This window comes from Austrofundulus limnaeus, unplaced genomic scaffold, assembly GCF_001266775.1.
Source record: "Austrofundulus limnaeus strain Quisiro unplaced genomic scaffold, Austrofundulus_limnaeus-1.0 Scaffold196, whole genome shotgun sequence".
In the NCBI taxonomy this organism is placed as follows: domain Eukaryota; kingdom Metazoa; phylum Chordata; class Actinopteri; order Cyprinodontiformes; family Rivulidae; genus Austrofundulus; species Austrofundulus limnaeus.
The window spans coordinates 42,630-51,795 of record NW_013952598.1 but is presented as its reverse complement, the minus strand read 5'-3'; the positions used below and the strand labels follow the sequence as shown (position 1 = coordinate 51,795).

Below are 9,166 nucleotides of genomic sequence, written 5' to 3'. Positions count from 1 at the left end.
ACTATGATACAGCTTTTCTGGGATATATGTAATTTATTAAACAATCAAATACGAAGAATAAATAATTACATGAGCTGAAACCATCTAAAAAATATATTATTTTTGAATAAAATAGTCATTTAAAAAAGAAATCAGTCTAACAAAAAACATTTGTTTGTTTTAAGTTATTTTGCTCTGTGCAAAAGACAGATATTTGCTGCTTGGACTGGAGAGTGTGGAAAGCTGGTTTAACCAAGGCCAGAGATCCAGAAGACCAAACAGTAGTTGTCCATCTGAAGGACATGTGTAGTCTAAAAGACATTTCAGTTTGTGATGTTTATATGACACACACCCAGTCCCTCGGCCACTTAGGTAGTTTAAAAAAATTATGCAGAGTAAAAGAATAACTTAAAAAAAACTTGTTAGACTGATTTGGCATGATGTCCTGAGATGTTGCAGCTGATAGGAGTCATAAAACAGAACAGGGGGAACATTAGATGCCCTGACACCATAAATGTGTTAAATGAGTGAAGGAAAATATGAGTGAGCACCAAGCAACTGTAACGATGCTTGTTTTTGGACACAAGACAGAGCATCAGAATACTGTTTCTCCAATGTTTATTTTCTCTCCTGCAGAATACAACAAAACAAACAGGTCACTTGTCTTCTGTTTGCTGCACTTCTGGCTCCCTTGCAGTGCTCAGCAGCAAAGTGAGCCTCACAATCTAGCATTTATGCTTCATTTTGGAGGTTACAGAGCAGAAAAGTAATATCTTTCTTTTAAAGTAGCAAAACATAACATTTTCTAAAAATACAATAAAACCAGTACAATAAAAGAACAACAGCGCCATCTACTGGGCAGTCTAGAACAATGAAAAGCTGACATGAAAGCTAACATTCTTTCATATACATGAATAAAACAGCAACATCACATACCTGCAGAAGACAACAAAACAAGCAGGTCACTTGTCTTCTGTTTTCTGCACTTCTGGCTCCTACATGTGCAAAGATAAATATTGCTAAAAGAAATGGTGGCACACCCTTGCTATTACAGTTACAGTTCACCAGAGGGTGCATTACATAAAAGATGGCACAAAACTAGCTCTCACAAGGGAAATAAAGTGCCTACAAAATTTACATTTGCAGTCAAAATGAAAAATAAATGTTACAATGATGTTGAAAAATGTTATACCAACAGGACGGTGAAAAGTACACAACCTAAATAGTAAGAATTTCAATGAAAAATATAAAATATCAGCAGCAACATTTCAACACTTCTTACCATTGCAGTGCTCAGCAGCAAAGTGAGGGAAACGAAACGATTGGAGGAGCAGAGTGCGCACATCATTTCCTCTTTGATACTTTTCAAAATAAAAGGCCTCATCAAAATAAAATTCACAAAACATGGAAAAAGTGTGATAACTGATTATTTTAGAGTATATTTTTAACTCCGTTACACCCACCCCCACTGAATTTTATTGAAATTGAGCCACAACTACACAGGCACAATGTGGTCATACCAGACCCTATGAAAACAAACTCTTAGGGGTTATTARCACAAAAACCAACAGATAAAAGTATCCTATTAAGGATGAAGCATACTGAGGGCAGCGCTTATCCCTCAATCCAACCACTGGCAACAGGGTGCCCTTATACACCTTACAAGACCCCAGACATAGTGTAGTACTGCTCAAAACAAAGAAAAAAAAGCATAAACTAATGTAACGTGACATTAAGTTCAGTAACATACATAAATACAGGCTACAAAACGTAAACTTCAATAAGTAAAAGCATGGAAAACAGACTTGCACACAGATCTAACATCAAATTTGTCTTGAACCACAGCTTGTTTAGATATTGCCTGTATCAGTCTATTCACAGGTTTAATCAGACGACCAAATCTTGTTCTGATTTGAGGGGGCACCAACAGGACCAACATGGGTTTGTGAGGCCTGATCAGCATCATCACAATGATGTGTATTGGTCACATCATTCAGAACAGGGTCTGACTGTAACACCTCACTCAGACTGTCAACAGCATCAGTCACATTTTCAGGTTCATTGGAAACAGATTGCTCATAATCTTGAGTAACCGGGGAGACAATGGAGAAATGATGGTCAGATGTCACACTTGTTATTTCAGATACATCCACTTGAGACAGGCTTGGCTCAGTCAGTTGTGTGACCCACTCCACCGTTCTTCTGTCAGAGTCCGCAGGATTAGAATCAATCACTGAGTTATCATCCACACTTCCAACAACAGGTAAAATATTCTTGCTTCCAGTAGTGGGGTCCACATCCAAGTTGACTTCATCTGCATTTCCATGCAAGGACTCATCCACAGATCTGTCATCCAGAGTAGAGGACTCTGCAGCACTAGCACAGGAAACATGTTCAAGCGAGTCATGGATGTCCTCCACAGGAAGATAGTTGGCCAACATCAGCAAGTTTCTGTGGATCACTCTTGTCCGACCAGACACAGTGTTACAGACTTTGTATGTATGTGTCTCTGGATTCACGTCCAACACAGTATAGATCGTGGATTCCCACCTGTCAGCGAGCTTCTTTTTGCCTCTCTCCTTTTTTAATGGCCACCAACACTCTGTCACCAACCTCAATATGGGGTCCTTTTATTCTCCTGTTGTAGAGTTGAGCATGGCGATCCTTCTCTTTAGCTGCGTGAGTCTGAGCAATGTCCAGGGCTTCCTTCAAGTCGCTGGAGAGAGATGCCACATACTTGTCATAACTTGTCACATCAGAGTCATGAAGAACAGAACAAAAGAGAACGTCAACTGGCAGACGTGGTGTGCGGCCAAACATCAGGTAAAACGGAGGGTAAACTGTTGTCTCATGAGTTGAACAGTTGTACATGAATGTGAGTCTGTAGACGACGAGGCCAGTCTGCTTTGGCTTCAGGTGGCAAAGCACGGATCATACCACCCAGTGTTCGATTAAAACATTCCACGCTTCTATTTCCCATTGGGTGATAAGGAGTTGTGTGCGATTTCTTTACACGAGAGACCCTGAGGAGTTCACTAATCAGTTGGCTTTCAAAGTTAGCACCCTGGTCACCGTGGATCCATTCAGGGAAGCCAAAAACACAGAAGTATCAGTCCCAGAGGAGCCTGGCCACCTGCTTAGCTGATTAATCTTTACAAGGGAATGCTTGTGCTAGTCTTGTGAAGTGGTCTGTGATAACCAGTACATCAACCGACTTGTTCTTTGAGTTCTCAGCAGACCAAAAATCAATACAAACTAGCTCTAACGGTTTGGATGATGTTATGCTCACTTGAGGTGCTCTCCCTTCAGGTTCAACTGCCTTACTGACAAGGCATCGCTGACAACTGCACACATAGTCTCTAACGTCTCTTTCAAGGTACAGCCAGAAAAACCTTTGCCTGGTCAAGCTGAAGCTCCTGAACTGGCCCTGGTGACCAGCATCATCATGGATCCCCTTCAGGACCTCATCCTTCAAAGAATCTGGGACAACATATTGCAGACGTTTGTTCTTGGACCTCTGGTCTCTGGAAACTCTGTACAGCACACCATTATTCACAGTCAACTTTTCCCAGTGGCTCAGGTATTTTTTGACAGATGGTGAGTCACTAGTTTTCTCTCTCCTAGAGGGCTTGCGATGTCTCAACATAAAACAAGACACGAGACAAGGTGGCATCCTGTGTTTGTCTATCACGCAGCTCTCTTTCAGTGTAAGCTGGTAGTGTGTCTTGTCCTGGGGGAAGCAACTGAGGTAGTTGTTGCAGCATTTCTGTAGCTCGAGTCCTGGAACCAGCTTCCCATTCAACATGTGACTTCAACACAGCCGACACGTCATCCTTGTCTATAGATGGAGGGGACACGTGCAGCTGGGACATTTTTACTGAAAGGGTGTCTTCATTCACTGGAGCAAGCTGTTTGCGATCAGTTGATGACAAGAAGGCATTCTGGACAGAAGTGTGTGACAAATCCTTTGCACTTGAGAGGAAGTTTGCATAGGGCTCCACAATAGTTTGCCACTCACACTCTCCTTAACAAAGTGTACATGACTCAAAGCTTCAGCCACAACATTCTGCCGACCTGGGACATACTTTATGTCAAAGTCATAAGTTGCCAGTTTAGCAACCCAACGTTGTTCACAACAGTCAAGCTTTGGTTTTGTGAGGATGTGAGTCAAGGGGTTGTTGTTGGTCCAGACTGTGAACTGATGACCTTTGAGCCAATGACTGAACTTGTCACAGACTGACCACTTCAATGCTAGAAACTCCAGCCTGTGAGCTGGGTAGTTTTTCTGAGACTGGGACAGTGACTTGCTGGCAAAAGCAATGGGTCTGGCTTTAGTTTCACCCTCCTGAATCTGAGCCAAAACAGCCCCAATGCCATCCTGAGATGCATCAGTCAACAACAAGGGATAAGAGAAGTCAGGATGAGCCAAAACAATAGAATTGACCAGTGACATCTTTAGGTCCTCAAAAGCTTTCATTTCTTTGGTTGTCCAACCAGCTGCACTCAGCTTTCTGTAAGACAGTTTGACATTGGCTCGACCCTTCAACTTTCTTTTTCCTTCCTTCAACAGGTCAAAAAGCGGCTTGGCTACAACAGAGAATCTGGGCACAAAGTGCTGGTAGCAATTCACTAACCCTAAAAAAGAATCTCAATTTTTTTTCTGGGAAGGAGTCACACCATCAGCCTCCATGAGATTGGTACTTGTCAGTTTTATGATGCTCTCAACCTTACTTGGATCTGTCAACACACCTGACTCATCCACGATATGGCAAAGGAACTTTACTGACCTCCTCAGGAAAAAGCACTTTCTGGGGGCAAGCTTCAAGTTGTGGCTACATAGCCTGTCGAACACCATCTTAAGATGCTGCAAAGCTGTCTCTTCGTCAGGGGCAAACACCAATAAATCATCCAGATAGCACAACAAACTCAAATAGTTCTGGTCCCCAAAAATGCTTGTCATCATCCGCATAAAGCTTGCAGGACTGTTACAAAGGGCCTGAGGTAATCTGTTGTACTCGTAGAGACCCATGGGTGTTGTAAAGGCAGAGTACTTCTTGCCATCCTCATGTAGTGGCATGTTATAAAAGCCTGATATTAAATCCATTGTACTAAACAGACAGTTACCTCCAAGTGCTGCCAAACAGTCTACCTGATGAGGAAGAGGATGAGTATCTTTCAAGGTCCTTTTGTTCAACCAGCGAAAATCTGTACAAATGCGAAGATCGCCATTCTTCTTCCACACAAGAACCAATGGTGAAGCATATTCACTGGTTGACTTCCTGATAATCTCTCTCTCCACTATTTCACTCAAAACTTGCCGCAACTTTTGGTACTGGCTTGATGGAACTCTCCTGTAAGGCAGTCTGAAACGTCTGCTATTTGAAAGATGGATGCGATGCACAAAGTCCTTTGCTTCGCCGCAGTCAAGATGGTGTCGTGAGAAGATGTCCTCGTACTTCAAAACAAGGTCAGCCATCATCTCCTTACACTTTTCAGATGTCTCACAAGACTCAATGTCAACATCAGTAAGTCCAATCAACCGGAGCTTATTCCTCACAGAAGTGGCATGCGTTGATGGAGCTGCAGACTGACAACAACTGGACAAGTAGGTTGCTGTTTGCTCACACACATCCTGGTCTTCAAGTGCTGTGCAACAGCACGGGCTTGTCAGAAGTGTTAATGAGTTTTAGTGGAATCCACCTGTCACCCCACAGAGGAGTTATGATCTTTGCAACTAAAACACCTCTGGGAGCTGAACGAGAAGTCGTGGGTTCTGTCATTACTGTACTGCCTGTGGAAATGACAACATTTTTAGGCAATTTACCCCAGATCAGGTACTCACAACCTGGTTGAAGACACACAGCTGAGTTAGACTTGATAGTGCCAACTTTATCAGGAACGTCTGTCCCTCTCCAAGGGTTCAGTCCAGAAAGCATAGACAGGAAGCTTTCAGTCTCAGGGTTTTTCTCTGGGCAGGGACTGGAGATGGTTTTCCAATATGGCTCACACACCTTGGATTGATGCAAAATGTGTTTTATGACATTTGTCCCAAGTATTAAGTCATCATGCTGCCCTGGAACAACCAGTGTGGGAACCACCATCTTGCATCCATACACCTCCATCTCAACATTAACAACACATTTGGGCTTTACACGCAGACCACCACAACCCACAAGGGTGACATTTGTGTTGACTTGACTATCATTGGTTATCAGACCTGCCTGTTGTAATTTCTCTTCAGCTGCTTTGTTAATGCTGCAGGCCATAGATCCGCTGTCCAACATACCACCTAGCTTCAACGACCCACCAAACACAACTGGGGTGTAGAAAAGACTGTCACTGCTACTGACTCTGTGAGCATTCTGAAAACCAACTTCAGTCCTTACATTTCTCTCTCTCACATTCGTATAAATAGACTCTGCATCAGAAATATCAACATTTTGGGAGTTTCCACTAAGACCCATTCTGCCTCCCTCCAAATACAGGTCAGCTAGTTTCCCTGTGACTGGGTGTTGGACGAGTTGTTAGCTGGGCAGGAGATTTTGACATGGCCAGGAGCAAGACAGGCAAAACAAAGCTTTTCAGACAGGCAGTGAGAAATGGTAGTGTGATTCCTATCACTGCAGACCCTACATGCATCCTCCTTTGGACGTCTGCTACGTGTCGACTGGTGAAACCTTCTCCCTGACTCAGGATGTACATCATGCTGCTGCATTCTGTCCATCATGTTCTGGAACATTTCGACCATCTGACTGAGCAGCCTGTTCTCTGATTGCTGAAGATTCTGTGACACTGCCGGGGTGGAGATGCAGGCAGGAGGGCAGCCAGAAACACCTTTAACAAAAGAAGAGGCTTGGCAAGTGGGATTGCTCACACAATTCTGGGCTTGAGATGAGACATTTGACATGTTTTGGACAATGTGCTCCACAGGTGCTGCAGCAAGAGCTGAAAGTTTACTGTACTGCTCAGAGGATGTGGCAGCAGTGTGGCTTTTCAACGGAGCATCGTTAACAGCTCTGCCACCAGCCCTCAACTCTCTCTGGTAATCATTGATTCTCAGTTGAACCTCACGAGTTGTCCACTCATGGATTGGCTTGCATTTCAGAGTGTAGGATAACTCAGGGTCAGGACAATGTTTTACAAACATGAGAACCGCTTCATCATTCAGGGTTTCTGCTATCTTTCCTTGTCTTTGTAGACCCTCAAGAGCCAGCTCAGCAGCTTTATTTAGCCTAATCTAGCAATCCACTGGGTTTTCTCTTGGTCTGGGAAGTGTTGAATAAAAATTAGCAAGAGGGGTACATGCAGAAGCATCACTAAAATAGTGTAGGAGGACACTGTAGATCAGCTCAGGCTTTTCTGTCTCATCAAGGCTTGGATCACTACGCAGGGAAATCTTTACAACATCTCTAGCTTTACGTATAAGGTGACTTACAATCTCATCAGGCTGTTCCTGTACAGAGATGTCCTGCTTTTTGAGGTAAGTCTTAGCCATATCAATCCCGTCTTGAATTAAACATTTGTCAGTGCCATCTCCTCTGTAACACTGAAGTTCCTTATTTGGCTTGATGTGGACTGTTACATTTGGAAGGTCATGTCTACTTGTGCCACTCTGGTCAGTAGAAGTACTCTGATGACCACCAGACATGTTTACAACACCAGTAGACATCAGTTTTGTCACAATAAATTCACCAATCTGGGCACCTAGTTGCCCTACAATTTCAGTGAGACTGTTAACATCGATATTACTGTTAGGTGTGGAATTATGAGGACCCTCGCTCACATTCTTAGCAACAGGAGTAAAACRTGAGGTCTGATTTAGGTTCATAGAACCCCCTAGTACAGTGGATTGATCCATGTTCCTTTTGACTAGCAACAGAACTAAGCCAGGCACCTCTACCCTTAGGTAATGTAGGTGTAGTGAACATATTCATTTCACAAAAGAAAATCACTTTCAAAAGAGAACAGTACTTGCATTGTGTTTTAACTTCAAATGACAAACGTAATAATGAAAGCTAAAGATACAACTTTCATTTTTCAGCCCGTTATATGACCAACCGCACATTAAACTTGAAGCGCAGATCAGGAGAGCAGCACAGCATCCACGGCGACCTGCATCCAGCTGGTCTGAAGATCCCAAAGGTCACGGCACCAGTGTAACGATGCTTGTTTTTGGACACAAGACAGAGCGTCAGAATACTGTTTCTCCAATGTTTATTTTCTCTCCTGCAGAAGACAACAAAACAAACAGGTCACTTATCTTCTGTTTTCTGCACTTCTGGCTCCCTCCCAGTGCTCAGCAGCAAAGTGAGCCTCACAATCTAGCATTTATGCTTCATTTTGGAGGTTACAGAGCAGAAAAGTGATATTTTTTTCTTTTAAAATAGCAAAGCATAACATTTTCTAAAAATACAATAAAACCAGTACAATAAAAGAACAACAGCGCCATCTACTGGGCAGTCTAGAACAATGAAAAGCTGACATGAAAAGCTAACATTCTTTCATATACATGAATAAAACAGCAACATCACATACCTGCAGAAGACAACAAAACAAACAGGTCACTTGTCTTCTGTTTTCTGCACTTCTGGCTCCTACATGTGCAAATAAATATTGCTAAAAGAAATGGCGGCACACCCTAGCTATTACAGTTCACCAGAGGGTGCACTACATAAAAGATGGCACCAAACTAGCTCTCACAAGGAAAATAAAGTGCCTACAAAACTTACATTTGCGGTCAAAATGAAAAATAAATGTTACAATGATGTTGAAAAACGTTATACCAACAGGATGATGAAAAGTGCACAACCTAAATAGTTAGAATTTCAATGAAAAATATAAAATATCAGCAGCAACATTTCAACACTTCTTATCCTCGCAGTGCTCAGCAGCAAAGTGAGGGAAACTAAACTATTGGAGGAGCAGGGTGCACGCATCATTACCGCTTTGATACTTTTCAAAATAAAAGACCTCAATAAAATAAAATTCACAAAACATGAAAACAGTGGGGTTACTGATTATGTTAGAGTATATTTTTAACTCCGTTACACAACAATCCTAGGTTCTCCCCTGAGAACCAGACCAAAAATTTTATGTGCAACCCTGAATTACAGTATAATGCCAAATGCATATGAAAGTGAATATGGGCATCTGTATGCTGTTTGTAACTAAGGATATTTTTCTTTTT

General features: G+C 42.4%; 1 long non-coding RNA gene across 1 annotated transcript; it reads right to left on the bottom strand.

Annotated features, from left to right (window-relative positions):
• Positions 1-8,176: 8,176 nt before the first annotated feature.
• LOC106524702 (uncharacterized) lies at positions 8,177-8,574 on the bottom strand. Its single transcript, XR_001311027.1, has 2 exons — positions 8,515-8,574; positions 8,177-8,205 (listed from the first exon to the last, which is right to left on the bottom strand). It is a non-coding gene; the product is annotated as an uncharacterized LOC106524702 (long non-coding RNA).
• Positions 8,575-9,166: the final 592 nt, after the last annotated feature.